We start from the raw sequence: 17,266 nt of genomic DNA, 5'->3' as shown, positions 1-17,266 counted from the left end.
TCATGGCTTTACTAATTACAATGGCTCTAATCATTATGATGCTGGCTCTACTTCTTATCACACCTCATCTTCACCTTGGATTGCTGATACAGGGGCTACAAATCATGTAACTCCTCATGTTTCGAATCTCAACACTTATTCTGACTATGATGGCAATGAGAAGATTTCTGTTGGCAATGGCCAAGGTCTCAATATAGCTCACACTGGTAACTCTACCCTCTTAACTCCATCTACTATTTTCCAATTGAAAAATATCTTACATGTTCCTCATATATCCCATAATTTGCTTTCTGTACATAAATTCGCAACAGATAATAATTGCTCATTAATTTTTACATCAAATTCCTTTTTTGTAAAGGACAACTTCTCAGGGAGGATTCTTTTCCAAGGACATCCTGAGAATGGTTTGTACCCTTTTCATCCTAAAACATCTTCATCACATCATTCATCTCAACATCCTCATGGTCTCTCACCTTCTGTTCAAGCCTCCACTTTATATTCTACTGCATTCATTGGAGAGAGAACAACCCGAGCTCTCTGGCATCAAAGATTGGGACATCCCTCTCTTTCAACTTTGTCTTTTGTTTTGAATAAATGCAATTTACCTGTTTCATGTAAGACTGATGTATCTCATTTCTTCTGTCAATCATGTAAACTTGGTAAAAGTGCAAAACTTCCTTTTAAATCTAATACATGTCATTCTACTGCTCCTCTTCAACTTATACACATTGATTTATGGGGTCCTGCACCTTGCTATTCCATTTTTGGATATAGATACTATGTCAGTCTTGTTGATGACTATACCAAGTATACTTGGATTTACCCTCTTACAGCTAAATCTCAATTTTATAATGCTTTTATGGTTTTTACTTCTTTGGTTGAAAACATGTTAAGCACCACCATCAAAACAGTGAGAACTGATGCAGGGGGTGAATTCATTAGTCATGTCTTTAGAAATTTCTTGAAATCTAAAGGCATTTTTCACCAGTTTTCCTGCCCTCATACTCCAGAGCAAAACTCCATTGTTGAAAGAAAACATAGACACATCCTTGATCTAAGGTAACACTTTTTGCACAAAAGCAATGTCCCTTTTGTGTACTGGGTTGAAGTCTTTTACACTTCAGTCTTTCTCATTAACAGACTTCCCTCTAAAGTTCTTTCAAATTCTTCTCCTTTTGAAAAACTCTTTAACCAAAAACCTGATTACAGTTTTCTCAAATCTTTTGGTCGCTCTTGTTATCCATGGATTAAACCATACATTTCAAATAAACTCCAAAAAAGTAAGTCCGCATTGTATTTTCATTGGATATAGCCGAACCATAAGGGATATAGGTGTCTTGACCTTAAAACCGGCAAAGTCTACATCTCAAGACATGTAGTCTTTCATGAAAATAATTTTCCCTCACACTTCTTCAAGTCCTTCTACAGTTCCAAATTCTTCTTACCACAAATTCTTTTTCTCCTATTTTTCAACACGCCACCACTCCTCCTCGCACCCATGGTTCCTACTACACATTCTATTCCCGTTGAAGTATTACAACCTATTATTCCTCAAATTTCAGACCAACCTATTCTTAATAACAGTCCCCCAATCTTCATTAAACCCTCCTCCTCCTCGCATCAAATGCATTAACTTCAAACTCCAACTCAAGTCATTCAAACAACAATTTAGTTCAATCTTTGCTCACACCATGCAAACACGAGCTAAAAATAATATTACCAAACCAACTACAAAATACCCTCTCAGTCATTATGTGATGAACACCACTCTCACTACTATCTCAACTCCAACTTGTTATACACAAGCCATCAAAGACCAAAACTGGAGAAATGCTATGGCCGAGGAGTTTAGTGCTTTACAAAATAACAACACTTGGATTCTTGTACCATATGATCCTTCCATGAATCCTGTTGGAGCAATATGGGTTTTTAGAGTCAAATACAAGCCAACTGGTGCTATTGATAAACTTAAAGCTAGGCTAGTGGCAAAAGGTTATCGCCAGCAATATGGCTTTGATTATCTTGACACTTTCAGCCCAGTAGCCAAGCCTGCCACAATCAGACTCATTCTCTCAATTGCCCTAAATAATGATTGGTCAATCAAACAATTGGATGTAAGTAATGCTTTTCTTCATGGCTCTTTAAAAGAGCAAGTTTATATGATTCAACCCCCAGGTTTTGTTGATCCTCAAAAACCTTTTTTTTTTTGAAGAATTAATCGGGTTCGGCTGACCCTTGGACCTGCATTAGAATCTGAGATAAACCTTTCCTCTTACATCGTCAACTCTGCTAGTGTAGAATCTAGAGGGGATATTACATGTACATTGCTCATTAGTGGAAGAAGATAGGCTAGCTAAGTAGTCAAGACTACTTGCTCACTTCCTATAGACATGACAAAATTTGACCTCAAGGAAATGTGATACAAGCTTAAGAGTAGAACCTACAATGTTCATGCAAGCACCATGGGGCTTCTTTTGCCATTCAGATCTGAATTGCACGTAGGGAATCTGAAAGCAGACTTGTATTTTATTTAGGTCCATTTCCTTACACATGGTGAGACCAACCTCTATTGCTTTCAAATCTTGAAAGAGAACTCCATATCCTCCCCCGAAAGTATGTGAAAATCACATTTCCTTCTTGATCAATCGTTAAGCCACCATAGCCAACCCACTTCAAATACCGATCCATCCGTATTGAGTTTAATGAACCCCGAGGGTGGCAGTTCCACTTTACAAGAATAGGAGTCTTGTTCTTGTACTTAACTTGTATATCAAGTCGCGTGAGTAAAGCTTTGATCTCCTCGGTATCAAGTAATCGAGTCTATCTTGATGTTTGAGAGATAGAGTTTCATGTCACGCCAGAATGGTGTTAGCAAGACTTTGCCATGTTACCGAAAGTGATTTTGAAATCTTCTAAATTTCGGACCAAAGATAGCCTATAGTTGCGTTCACATATGCTCTGTAGACTTCAAATTTGGGGATTGTTTTCTGCAGTGATTGATAATGCAAAGACCATTCTTCATTTGAACTCTTCACATTGCTACCCAATCCCAAAGCTCTGCTTCACTTTTGCCCGGACATTTGAAGAGAAATGACAAAGTTTTGAGTTTTCTCTCACAATTGCAAAAACAAAGACCGAAGAATTCAAGACTTTCTTATGCCTTAATCGATCTTGAGTAGGTAGGCTTCCCGAGAACAATTGCCATCCATTGAAAGAATGCTTCGCAACACTAGTTTTCCCCACACCATCTTGCACCAAATTGGGGCTTCTTCTTTTCTTTCTAAGGTCATTATAAGTCGCTTTGGAAGTGAACACCCCCGATGGAGATGACACCCATATCACTCTATCTTCCTTCGGACATTTATTTCGGTAGCAAGAATTCGACTTTTGACTTCTCCCTCTGGTAATGTGTGAACTAGTTGATTCCATTCTCCATTAGTGATAAGTGAGCTTACTTTTGCATCAAGAGGTAATGGTAGATGGTCTGTAACTTCTTGTGAGAGGAGAAGCGGCCCCTCAAGGCACCATGGGTCGTGCCATAATAGAGTATGCTCACCATTTGCAATGCTATACTTTAAGAGCTTGTTAGCATGTTTCCTATGCTTCAAAATACATCTCCATGTCCATGAGCAATCTCTAGGTACTTGCATTGTCCAGAAGAATTTCTCCTTAATGTGCTCTGTCCATGTCCATGAGATCCAGAGACTAGGTTCTTTACAAGAAATTCTGTAAATGAGTCCACAATAAGAAGCTTTGTTCCAAATAATAGGATCCTGGATGCCTAGTCCACCCTCATTCTTCGGAAATTGTAGATTATCTCTGCTTGAATGATGCATCTTCTTTCCCATTTCTGGACCACTCCATAGAAACTTTACACATGTCTTTGAAATCATGGTAAGCACCCCTTTTGGAAGAATGAACGTCTTGGCCCAATAAATATGAAAAGTGGCAAGGACTGAGATGATAAGTTGTAATCTCCCTGCATGGCCCAAAAATCTGTTCTTCCAATTTTCTATCCTTGTGGAGGTCTTTTCCACCAAAGGTAGGCAGTCTTTGGTACTTATCCTTGCAGAGACAAGAGGAAGACCAAGATATTTGATGGGAGGAGTAATAGGTTGCATACCTATAATATGGGCTAAATGATAACTATCATCTTGAGTAAGACCTCCAGATAGAATAGATGACTTGTTTAAGTTCAGATGCAAACCAAATTGCCTAGCTTAACTCATCAAGAATGGATTTAAGAGCCACGATAGAGTTCTTTTCCTCTTATAAAGATAAGAACATCATCTGCTAAAACAAAATGTGTAATGTGCATTCTCTTACAAGAAGGATGAGGCTGAAAAACTTTTTGATGCTAGCCCTTCAGAGTAATGAGTTGAGCGACTCCATTATTATGACAAAAAAGATATGGTGACATGGGGTCACCTTGTCTCAAAATTCTCCCCGCCTCTAAAAGCCCAAAGGTTCCCCATTGAAGATCGTGGAAAAGAAAGGAGTAGTGTAACATACTTCAATCCATCTTTTGAGCTTTGGTGGAATGCCAATCTTCCCAAGCATGAAGGAGATGGTTTGCCAATTCACTGAGTCAAAGGCTTTTGAAGGTCCACCTTTATAGTACATCTAGGAGTACCATGTTTCCTTGAATAGCTTCTGAGCATCTCATGGGCAAGAAGAAGGTTGTCTTGTATAGATCTCCCTGGCACAAAAGCAGATTGGCTAGGAGCCACTAAGTCATGTATAACATGCTTGAGTCTATTAGTGATGACCTTAGTAAAACATTTATATATGACATTAGTACAAGATATAGGCCTATAATCACCCACTGTAGATGGATTTTTCACTTTAGGAATTAAGCAAATGAAGGTAGAGTTTACACATCTAGGAATATAAGAGAGTTGAAACATGTACTTGACAGCCTTGATGTAATCCTCACCTATCACTTTCCAGCACCTTTTGAAGAAAAAGGCGTTGTAACCATCTGGACCAGGTGATTTATTATCATCTTGAGAGAATAGAGCAGCTTTGATCTCCTCTTCTGATACATCCATGTCCATAGCATTCTGTTGGATTTGTTGCAGAGTTCCTGTGACTTCTAGATCATGAAAGAAACTTTCTTCTATAGAGGTATCATCTTGGTGTCCCAATAAGCCCTTGTAGTAGTCTAGGAAAACTGCTGAAACTGTTTGCGGTTCATTTAGAGTTTCACCTTCCTCATTTACTACTGACCATATGCAATTCTGCCCTTTCCGTTCCTTTATTGCATTAAAAAAATATGCATTGCATCTTTCACCAAATTCCAGCCAATCACAGTGTGATTTCTGCTTAAGGTCCTCTTGTTCCATCTTAGCGAGTTCAATGTACTTGCTTCTGGCCAGTTTCTCTTGGATGGCGATAGAAGCATTCTGAGGGTCTGATTGCAATTGTTGCTGCAGTGTGTGCATGCTTTCTCTGGATGCTTTGACTCTTTCATAGAATTTGGAGAAAGCCTTCCTATGTCTGTAAACTACAAAAATCCTTGTATGGCTTAAAACAAGCTCCTCGAGCCTGGTACCAAGAACTTTTCTCTGCATTACTGGAACTTGGATTCATTGCTTCTCAAGCTGACACCTCATTGTTCACAAGGAGGGATTCCAAGTGTACTACTTATGTCCTCATCTATGTAGATGACATTTTAATAACCGCGCAGTTCTTCTTCAAGAATCTCAAATAATTCAACAAAGTTACGCTTTGAAATTCCCAATGAAAGATCTAGGATGACTACATTTTCTTAGGCTTGAAGTAAAGAGAACCTCTCAAGCAATGTTTCTTACTCACCAAAGTACATTCTTGACCTGTTGAAGAAAAAGCAAACATGGAGGGGAGCTAAACCATGCTCTACACCCAGTCTACAGGGCAAAAAGCTCAATAATTACGATGGTGATCCATTACAAAATGTAACCGAATATAGGTCATTGGTTGGTGCTCTTCAAGATCTCTGTTGGACAAGACTGACATCACTTTTTCTCAGAAATCAAGTTTGTCAATTTCTTCACAGTCCAAGAACTATTCATCTTGCTGCGGTGAAGAGAATCATAAGATATTTGAAAGGGACTATTGATCATGGTCTCAAATTTACAAAAGGATCTCCGCTATCAATGCGATTCTCGGATGCGGTGGGCAGTCAGTCCAATTGATTTCTACTAATGGCTTTATCATCTTCTCGGTACAAATCCTATTAGTTGGAGTGCAAAAGCAAAATAATTGTCTCACGGTCTTCTACTAAGTCGAGTACTGAGCCTTAGCTCACACTACCGAATTGTATTGGCTCAGAAAATCTTGCAAGATCTTGGTATTCCATTACATAATCGCACCTATTCTATGGTGTGATAATATTGGGGCACTTGCTTTGGCTTCCAATCCTGCCTTCCATGCGCGACAAAAAACACATTGAAGTTGACTACCATTACACAAGGGAATTGGTAACTAGCGGCACTCTTCAACTCAAGTACATATGCACTCAAGACCAAGTGGCGGATGTCTTCACGAAAAGGTCTTTCCAAAGACAAGGTTTAATTTCACGAAGTCCAAGCTTTACATTGTCAACAACCAAAAGCTTGAGGGGGTGTAATAGAGTATTAACTCTGAATGCTTAATGCCTTAATTTAAATATTGACTTCGGTCATTGTAAAGTCAAGGTTGTAAGGACAGGTGTCAATGTAAGAAGGTATCCTATAAATATTTGTAATTAGACAGAACAAACTAATGAAAATTTTCTATTTCTTCATTTCTTGTTTTCATTCTATTAATAAGCCCTACAGTCAGTTCTTATGGGTATCTTTCTTCTTTTACGTCTTTCGTTTTTTTTAGTAAATAATAGAAGGGCTGGGAAGGACTGGAAAGCTATAGCTTTGGTTCATAAGATTATGTTGGTAAAAGATAATTTTCACGTTGAGAAAATTATTATGTAGCCTTCCCCCTTTATGTAATTCTTATGTAGCATTTTGGGGAAAGTTAGATTCAGCCAAATCAGTTGATTCAACATGAGAAAGCAAGCATGCATTTGGTTAGGCGGGGGTTTTAAATTCTTTTGTTTGAAGGAAATGTTTTCATAAACAAATAGGAAAATTTGTCCAAACCCTCCAAATTTGAGTCACCTTTGTAATAAACCCCCTCAAATTTTGAATCATCATGATTTAGCCCCCACTGCCGTCCCAACGCCGTTCAGTTTTCACTAAATACCGAAATTACTCCAAAAACAGTGAGTGTTCATCTTCCTCGTTTTCTTCCACCACTTCTTTGCCTTGTCTCTTCCAAACTTTAATATTCTCAATTAAAAGTTTAACTATTAATCCTTTCAACCTGGGTGGCTGGGTGGTTGCTAAAGCAAGGTTTGAAATTGCTAAATTTATTTTCTTTAATCATTCGTCTTGCTTTTTCTATTTCAACCTGCATGTATAACTGGGAGGCAAAGTAAAATTGCTTTTAGGGGTAATTTGGGTATTAGGTTAAATATGAACGAGAACAACACTGGAGGTAAATCATGATGATTCAAAATATGGAGGGTTTAAATTTGGGGTGGGGTTTAGACAAATTTTCCCTAAACAAATGACGTTAAGGAGTTCAATATTGCCATGGGCAAACCCGTTCGTAGGTTTTAATATTGAGATTAGAAGCCCAGCACGGCAGCACATTTTACCACTCCAAGCCCGATTCTATGTTGGACTTCTAATTCGGCAACATGGTGATTTAATTAGGAACACCGAGTTTGGCGCCTAGACCATTATAAATAGAAAAGCTTTCTGGGAACAAACAATAACAATAGGCTTCCCATCGTTAGTAAGGCAAGGCCCAAAATATCGAATTTGGTGAATATTTCGATATATCTAAAAACCGATATATATATATATATATATATATCAGTGATATTTATTTTTTTGTTGACCAGTCAAAATTTTGTTTTGAATGTCAATATATCGAAAATATCGTTGAGTATATCGGTCAAAATCAACAATATTTGGTCAAAGTCAATAATATCAGTCAAAGTCAACAATTTATATCAGATATATCGGTCGATATATATTGTTATATTGGAAATTGTAATATATATCAGAAAAAAAATGATTCATTGGGGCTAGAGTGCCTATATTAATTTATAGATTCAAGCACTCCTTATAGGCTTATAGCATCATCAATGCGCTGCTAAAAAAATTGTGATACACCACTATTTTTTGTTAGAAAAAAATTGCTATAGATTCATTATGTATCAACATGGGTGGTGGGTGGTGCATGGGTGCTAAAGCAAGGTTAGAAATCAACATGTATACATAATATGTTTTATACGAGTATTAAACGTTTTGAAACAAAAATTCGGATTTCAAAAATTTGGTGCACTTAAGAGAAACTGTAATATATATTTAGCAATATAATTAAAATATTCCACCAATTTTACTCTATATAAACTCCAATAATTAGATAATTATATGCCCCCAACAACCAATTATATAACTGTTACTCATAATTCACAAACATTAGTCTTATTGGCAAGTGGGTTTATTAGAAATTAAACTTTTGAATTGGATGAGTCCGCTAGAATCTAGTATTTGATTAGCCCAAACATTAATCATTTTCTTATACAACACATTTCTCTCTCTTCTATACTTATATCTATTTTAGAATGTAGATTTGCAAATTGTATGGGAAAATAGGAATTAGAATCAACACATCCATGTCTCTATGTTAGTTTACTCTTTTTATTTGCAAAAAAAAATACCCTTCATAGATATACAAAAACTTTTAAATTATGGTCAATCTTATATCTCTTTTCCTCTTTATATTTTTTGTTTTTATTTATGTATCTTCATGCTAGTCATCATTACAAGAATTTGTTTTTCTATATATTTGTTTTATTATTATATGAAGTATTTTTTAAACGAATTTTTGAATAATTCGGGAATTTGTGTTTTATTATATGTTCTGTTTGGTTCGGTGTACCGACTTGCAAATGACAAATAGTTGCAAATGGCATGTGATTGTATTGCATCTGATTGCATTGCATCCAATTTACTTGTGTTTGGTAAACCCAAGACAAAAGGATGTAAAATTGGTTAAATTATCCCACTACTTTTTTTCACATCTTATAAAGTTAGTTATATTATCCCACTACTTTTTTTCACATCTTAAATAAGAGAAAGCACCTCTATTGTGTTTGCATCTATTTACACAACTTTTTTGGCTGCAAGTGGATGTCATGGAAACTACTTATATAATGCATATAATTGCAACTTGTTGCATCAACCGCCTATTTGCATTTTGCTACCAAACACTGTTTTGTGGGTGGTTACATGGAATTAGGTGCAATTGCATGTAAATACATCTAACCAAACAGAGCATATAGTGAAAAAAATGTAAGTTATTCCGAATTATTGAATGGTGCGGAAGTATTAAACGTTTAGTCCTTCAAAAATTCGATTAGTGTATTATTTGCGAATGAATTATTCGGAGAATTACTAACAAGGCCATTAACAGAGACTGCAGTGGTGGAACTCTTGGAAAAGTTTAATTAGGTGTATTTTGTTTGGGGGGATCGAGGGTGCAAATTTGTATATATTCAAGATTCCTTGTAGTTTTTTCTTAAAATTTGGGGAGCGGGTTTTATTTATTCCTCTATCGGTCACAGACTTCACGAGGATAGAAAGCAGCGCTCTGAACCTGATCATCATAGGATTTTAATTTTTCTAGGACTTGGAAAATTTCGTAGGCTTCCCATGATTTCCATGATTTGAGTTGTAATAATTTTGGAATCTATAATCCTTGTACTGAATAAACATTACTACCAATTGGTGTGTTGGGTTAAATGTGCTTGTTGTACATATATGATATTTGTTGTATTAAAAACTTGCTGATGTTAGTATTTTGTAGATATTCTAAATTTCTAATTGGCGGTAGTGCTCTTTAGGGATAATCGTCTTAAAACTTTACACTTAATTTCATATAGAGCTTGTGTAAACTAAAATTTATCATCTCCGTTCTTGTTGCTTCTAATTCAAGTCTTTTCCAATTTAGGTGGAAGGTACCAATGGAGAGGCGACCAAATTCAATTCCTCCAACTTATTCTCCTTCTCTGGCCATCTCTGTTAGAAAAATGGATTTGCACAAATCCATTGAGATATGAATGAGTAATTTGTCTCCCAAATTATCCCATATTGAGATGAAATAGGTTTCTCTTGAAACAGTACGTAAAGTGAGAAAAACCTTTTCAAAATAGTGTACTAGTTGGAAATAGTGCATTATACCGAAAAAGTGCGATATTTCGAAATGTGCACTAGTTCGAAACAATGCATCATGCCGAAAATATGTGACATTTCAAAATAGGCACTGATTCGAAACAGTATTTTATGCCGAAATTGTGTGTCCTTTCGAAACATGTGACTTTTCAAAGAGTTGTTTATTTTTTCCCAAAAGTCACTGTGTTGTTTCGAAGAGACACTACTCACATATAAATAGTGGATGAATTTGGAGAGAAAGACACACCAGATCACACAGAGTTCTGATATTTCTCTTCTCCCCCTGTTTTTATTAGTCAAATACTATGTTGTGTTCGCTAATTTTATAGAATTGAAGTGCTAGCTTTCTATAGAAGAAAATCCGGTCTATCTTAAGAGACAGTTTTCCATCAACCTTCAAGCACCGTGAGGGGGAAAATTTGTCTTAAGGACATAGTGAATCTTCACTAGGCTCGGATTTAATCATTGGTAAATTAAGTTCATTAGTTGAACTAAAGGTTTGTTCATGATATATTTGTTATATCAATTTGATTTTCTTGTTTACTTAACAATAAGTATATTTTTGGAATAAGTTTCCTACAAACTTAAGACAGATTTTTTTGTTTCCTTGAATTAATTTGGTTGAATTAATTTTGGCTATACTTATTGTTTAGCACAAATGCACTAACAATTTTGAAACGGATTTCGTTATTGCTTTATTGGTAAAGACGTTAGCGGAAAAGATTGTAATATGGCAGAAAATTTTCTCACCATAGATATTGGATTTGACATCACGGTTTTATTGGTAAAGAAAAAGGTGGGACAATAAAGGTTAAGTGTCAAAAGTGATAAAGACACCGTTTCAATATATATGCTAAGTATCACATCTGGCCTACACAAACGGTTTGGTAATAACCTTGATATGTGTAGTTGGTTATGCCATGTGGTCTCACAAAAAGACTAAATGTGCTGGTTGGGTTTTTGTTTGGTAAAAGTGGTTAAATTTCGTGTTAATCATATCCCAACCAAGTGACAAGTGGCATTACTTGGGTACTCTTTCCAAATAGTGATACAATGAATATATTCTCAAAGTGAAAGTGGTGTTAGTTACTGAAAGTTTGAAAGTGATGTTTACACCAAAAAGTTTCTCGACACTTGTGAGAAACATATTCAAGGTTTAAGATCATCAAGTGAAATGCAAGTATATATCTTGGCACCATCTCATGGTTGGATTAACCAGTAAACGACATAAGATATCAGGCTATCCATTATATAGGTTATACAGTAGGTATAAGTTGCAAGTTAACCAAACCATTTGAAAGAGACAAATTAAAGCAATGCCATAATGTGATAAATTACTTGCATCAGATTTGATCAAAGACGAGACGCTGATTAGTTTGGAAGAAATGGCGTCATTCATTGGTGAATCTATTGGTACTTAGTAAACAGGTACGGTGTTGGTTTCAATATTGAAATAGACACAAAGGAAACTTGATGACAGGATAGTTTCGACGAATAACAAGGTGTGGTTGTATTTCATAATAGAAATGGCAACACCACCAGGTTTTCCCATTCATGTTATTCCAATTTCATTTGCTAGACCTACTAGTTCGTTGAATGATATGAACATTTAGGTCCCTGATGACGACCTTATGTTCGTAGAGGTGGAACTCAATAACTACGGGTGTCTACTAGCAATGGTGGATACTGGTTCAACTCATACGTTAATCTCTGAGTATATATCCGAGGTTATTGGATTGAAACTTGCAGAATGTAAAGGCTCTATGAGAGGCTTGAACTAAGAAGCCGAACCAGTGAAAGGACTCGCTTTGGAAGTTGACATTAAGATGAACAATTGGCGAGGAAAGGTGGACCTGATGGTAGCTCACTTAGACCATTTTTAAGTCATTCTTGGAATGGACTTCTTGAAAGCTAACAAGGTGGTGGCAATGCTACACTGGGGGGGGGAGGGATTATGATCCAAGATTCCGAGAATCCTTGCTTCATTCCAAATGTTAGGAATGGCAGGTGCTAAAAGGGTTCTAAAATTATTTTATTATTTGTAAGATATATGTGTTTTACTATTGCGCCAAAGAGTGCTAATAAAGAAAATTGCTTAAGATATTGTTTTGTAAGCAAAATTGAGGTCTTAGAAGTGTTTTCGACACTATATGAATGATATGTGACATTCTTTAACAAGACACCTCACTTGAAAAACATATATCTAAATGGTTTTCCAATTTATTTACTTTGTCATGAGAAATTGGAAAATGTGGGGGATTATGTATCTTCTTGAATTAATGAATTCAAAATTGGAAATTTGTTTAAGCATTACTCAAAAGACATCAAATGTGGTGTTTTACTCTAGGAGAGATGCATAAATTTCAAGGAAATCCTTATAGCAAACGTGCATAGCAAGGTCCACTATGGAATCAGAATTCATAGCGTTAGACGAGGTCAGAAGAAGCCGAGTGACTTCAAATTTCTAAGAGGATATTCCAAACCGGGCTAAACCCGTGTCGCCATAGTGTATACATCGCGGACAACCAATCTGCTATTGGTAGAGCACAGAGTAGCATGTATAATGGGAAGTCTCGACACATACGTCGTAGACATAACACCGTTAGACAATTGCTCTCAAATGGAGTTATCTCAATCGACTATGTAAGATCAAAAGATAGCATTGCGGATTCGCTTACAAAAGGTTTAACAAGAGAGCATGTGGAAAAATTATCAAGGGGAATGGGCTTAAAGCCTTTGAGATAATCAACCAAGATCCTCATAATGAAAAAACCAACCTAGTTTACTGGAGATTCCAAGATCTAGGTTCAATGGGCCAACTGAATTATGTTTGTAACTCAGTTAGCACTGGGGAGTAATATTATACTCTAACCCATTCCTATATAAGATAGTGCATATCTGCCGTGAGAACTAGAATAAGTCAAGCTTTTAATGATTTACTATATCTTGGAAAGTTATGTTATCCAAGTGGAGTATTCCAGGACACTATTTATAGAAATCACCTATGTTAGTGCGAAGTGGGGGCGCTTCTATGAGAATTTTAAAGGCAAATGTCTCAAAAGCACTATCTGAAACCAAGAAGTGTTCAAGGCCAAAATGAACACAAACGTAAGAACCAACAATATTCGAGAAGGTACTGCGTGAAGATGATTGTCTAGGTTTATACAAGCGGCTGACAGTTCAAGGACATTAATTGAAGTCTACTGATCCTCCAATTAAATCCGATCGTCTTTCACTAAGACAAGTTCAAGGCCTCCCATGCTACTTGACCTGATGCGATATCTTTTCATTTGTAAAAGAACAGAAATCCGATGTTTATGATAGAAGAAACCAAATTTTTATTCATGTGGGGGATTGTTAGAAAAATGGATTTGCACAAATCCATTGAGATATGATGAGTAATTTGTCTCCCAAGTTATCCCATATTGAGATGAAATGGGTTTCTCTTGAAACAGTACGTGAAGTGAAAAAAAAAACTTTTTCAAAAGAGTGTACTAGTTTGAAATAGTGCATTATGCCGAAAAGGTGCGACCTTTCGAAATGTGCACTGGTTCGAAACAGTGCATCATGCCAAAAAGGTGTGACCTTTTGAAATAGGCACTGGTTCGAAACAGTGTTTTATGCCGAAATGGTGTGTCCTTTCGAAACATGTAACTTTTCAAAGAGTTGTTTACTTTTTCCCAAGAGTCACTATGTTGTTTCGAAAAGACACCACTCACCTATAAATAGTGGATGAATTTGGAGAGAAAGACACACCAGATCACACAGAGTTCTGATATTTCTCTTCTCCCCCCCGTTCTTAGTCAAATATTATGTTGTGTTCACTGATTCTATAGAATTGAAGTGCTAGCTTTCTATAGAAGGAAATCCGTTCTATCTTGGGAGATAGTTTTCCATCAACCTTCAAGCACCGTGAGGGGGAAATTCTGTCTTAAGGACATAGTGAATCTTCACTAGGCTTGGATTTAATCATTGGTAAATTAAGTTCATTAGTTGAACTAAATGTTTGTTCATTATATATTTGTTGTATCAATTTGATTTTCTTGTTTACTTAACAATAAGTATATTTTTAGAATAAGTTTCCTACAATCTCTCATGGAAAGTCATATCGCAATCAGAGCTTTTATACTGTATCTGATGGATGCTATCATGCTAAAAGCGTTCCGAAAATGCGTCAAGTGTGGTGTATCACATCATCACCTTATGGTTGGTTGATGTTGCGACATTGTTATTCCACCCAATGTTATCTTTTTCATCCCACCTCTTTAACAAAGATTGATCTACCCACTTTAAAAGACAGTACATTCAATGAAGGTGTTGTAACACATTCCCTGGAGGACCCCTGTAAAGGGGTGTTTTTCCCTTACATATACAGGTGGAAGAATAAGGGGATTGGATTTGGGTTAGACCGAGTTCGCTAAGTAGCGAGCTGCCTACATATCTTCTCATGATTCTGGGGCAGAGAAGAATCAGGTCTGACGTAGTTCATGTAGGTGGTATTTATAGTCGTTGAGTATAAAGACCTGTGAGACACGTGTGCTGACATGTACAGATGTATGGTTGAGATCAAGGATGACTGTTAGGTTGGCTTTGGTAGGAATTCTGTAATGATGGGGATAAGTAGTTGTGGTTAGTAGCATGCGGCAGTGGTTAGTAGCTTGCGGCAGTGGTTTGTGAAAGTACACCTTTGGTAATGATTGCATATGGATAAGAGATGATGTCATAAGTCGAGGCGTTCTGCGTAAGATCGTCTGTTCGACCTGTGTTATCCTAGAGCGAGCTGAAGTAAACCACCTACATGAGGCGAGCTGCTTATGAAGCGAGCTTTGAGGACGTTGACATGAGGTCGGTGTGGTATTTCTATTTATGCTGGACACGTGTCTAATATTCATTAGATGTGAATATTACTCCTCATTGACAGCCCCTTCTCGTAGAGTCACTTTATACCGGAGAAGTGATATCTTTGAAAAGAATGGTGCCACGGTTTAGCATATGTGAGGAGGCAAACTAATGTGAACAAAATATTCACCATCTTTGGAGAGATCATTCCGTATTATATAGCAAACTGGTGGTGGATTGAAGCGCATTACCGTGATTGGCACGTGTTTAGCATAACTTTGAGTCTTGCTACGAGAGTTAAGTAGCCTTGGAGCTACAGAAAGCGTATGGTGCTGGAGAACGTTAGAACTCCTGAGAGTTTTTTAGTTCGAATAAATGGTTGGCTCGTAGAGAGCGTTCTGCACTGAGTTGAGCGTAGGTCGAGGGACCCTTAGAGAGCTCAAGTGTTCGTTCTAGTGTATGTAAATGTGTTGCTCCAATAGGTCAAGGGACCTTGTAGTGCTTATAGAAGCATTCTGCTCGCGGAAAGCGTAGGTCAAGGGACCTTGTAGCGCTTATGGAAGCGTTATACTCGCAGAGAGCGTGCTAGCTTAAGAAAGCGTATTGCTTATTGAGAGCGTTCTCGCTGAGTCGATCCTAGAAGTATAGGTCCTCAACTAGCGAGACTGTAAAGACTCAAATTCTTGTTAAGGGTATTTTAGTAAATTACATAGCAAACCTAGGGACATTTATGTAATTGGTCAGTCGGGTTTACATTTCAAACGTACATAAATTAATGAAACTTAACTCCAACTCATAAGCCACGTTAGGTAAGCAACTCATATACGAAAATTTGACAAAAATGTCGGTTAGCGGCTTTTCTGCGTTCGAAGCTGGCACGAGTTAACAGCTTACACGCATGAGTAAGTTATCGTTGTAGCCTGCGGTGGGATAGAATGTAGGAAATTAAATTAAGCTGGTTGGGCCAAAAAAATAATTATGACGCTAAGTCAAATTAGTTAGTGGTTAGAAGTTAATTAGGACTTTAAGCCTAATTTGGGCATATTGGGCTTGGGCCTTAATAACTTAAACAAGTTAAAAAAAACAAAAAAACAAAAAAACTTGTCGCACCAAACAAAAACCAAATCGCACGAAATAATTTTGTCCCCCAAATTCTCTCAATTTCGCCCACTCTTAAACCCTAGGAGAGAGAAACCCCAAATTCACCCAAAATTTAGTGATTAAAACCTCAATTCGCACCTCCCCATCCTTAGAAACCGTAAAACCAAAGGTGAGGATTCGAAATCTCCTTGAAATTCCAGCGTACCAAGTGAAATCAAAGTGAAAGGTGAGTTAATTTCGTCTCAATTCCATATTTAGATTCAATTTCGATGGAATTGGTTGTGTTTGATGAAAAATAATTGGAATGGGGTGTTTTAAATGTCGACAGTAGCTAGTTGGGGAAGATAGAGTGGATCGAAATTAGTGGAGCAGAAAGCTAAGGAGCTATTATACCGATTTGGTAAGGATTATAGTATATTCGATCTATTTTAGAGAATTGATGTTAGTTCTAGGCTTGGTTAAGATCATGTTGCATTATGAGTTAAAGAGAAAGAACACCCACTTAGTTATTATTAGATTTAAGGGAATGGAAGGGTGTGGAATTTGTGGTAGTTGAAATTTAGAAGTGATATGATTGGTGTTGGCGACGGAGGTACTAGAAATGGCATGTAGCTCGTTAACTATAAGTTAGATGAAAAATTTCCCGAACCAAATTAAGAACGCCGAGATTCTTCTCGACTTACGTTAGATAAGAATTCTCGTTCGTTCGATAACTTCTAATAGTCGACGTATATGTATATGATGTTATAGGAGTCAAATAAGAGTGGATTCGGTTAAGTGGGCTTGAGGAGAACGGAGCTTGCTAAGGTAGGAACCTACATACCAATATATAGCATGCTTATTTTTATGCATGGGTGATACATGCATGCGTATCAACCATACATGTATATATGGTATTCATGTTTTGCATTTGTATTTTTCTGCGATATAAACTAAATATATGGATAGCTTTTGTGTGAAAAATGAGTTTGCGAAATCTGGGTAGCGGGGGATTAATTTCTTGTGTTAAAAGAGCAAAAAAAAACACTGGTTTTGGGAAGGGCTCTCGTCTATTATCTCAG

Source organism: Coptis chinensis, chromosome 1 (assembly GCF_015680905.1).
Source record: "Coptis chinensis isolate HL-2020 chromosome 1, ASM1568090v1, whole genome shotgun sequence".
Classification (NCBI taxonomy): Eukaryota; Viridiplantae; Streptophyta; class Magnoliopsida; order Ranunculales; family Ranunculaceae; genus Coptis; species Coptis chinensis.
The sequence above is the reverse complement of the archived record's forward strand: the minus strand, read 5'-3'. Positions refer to the sequence as shown.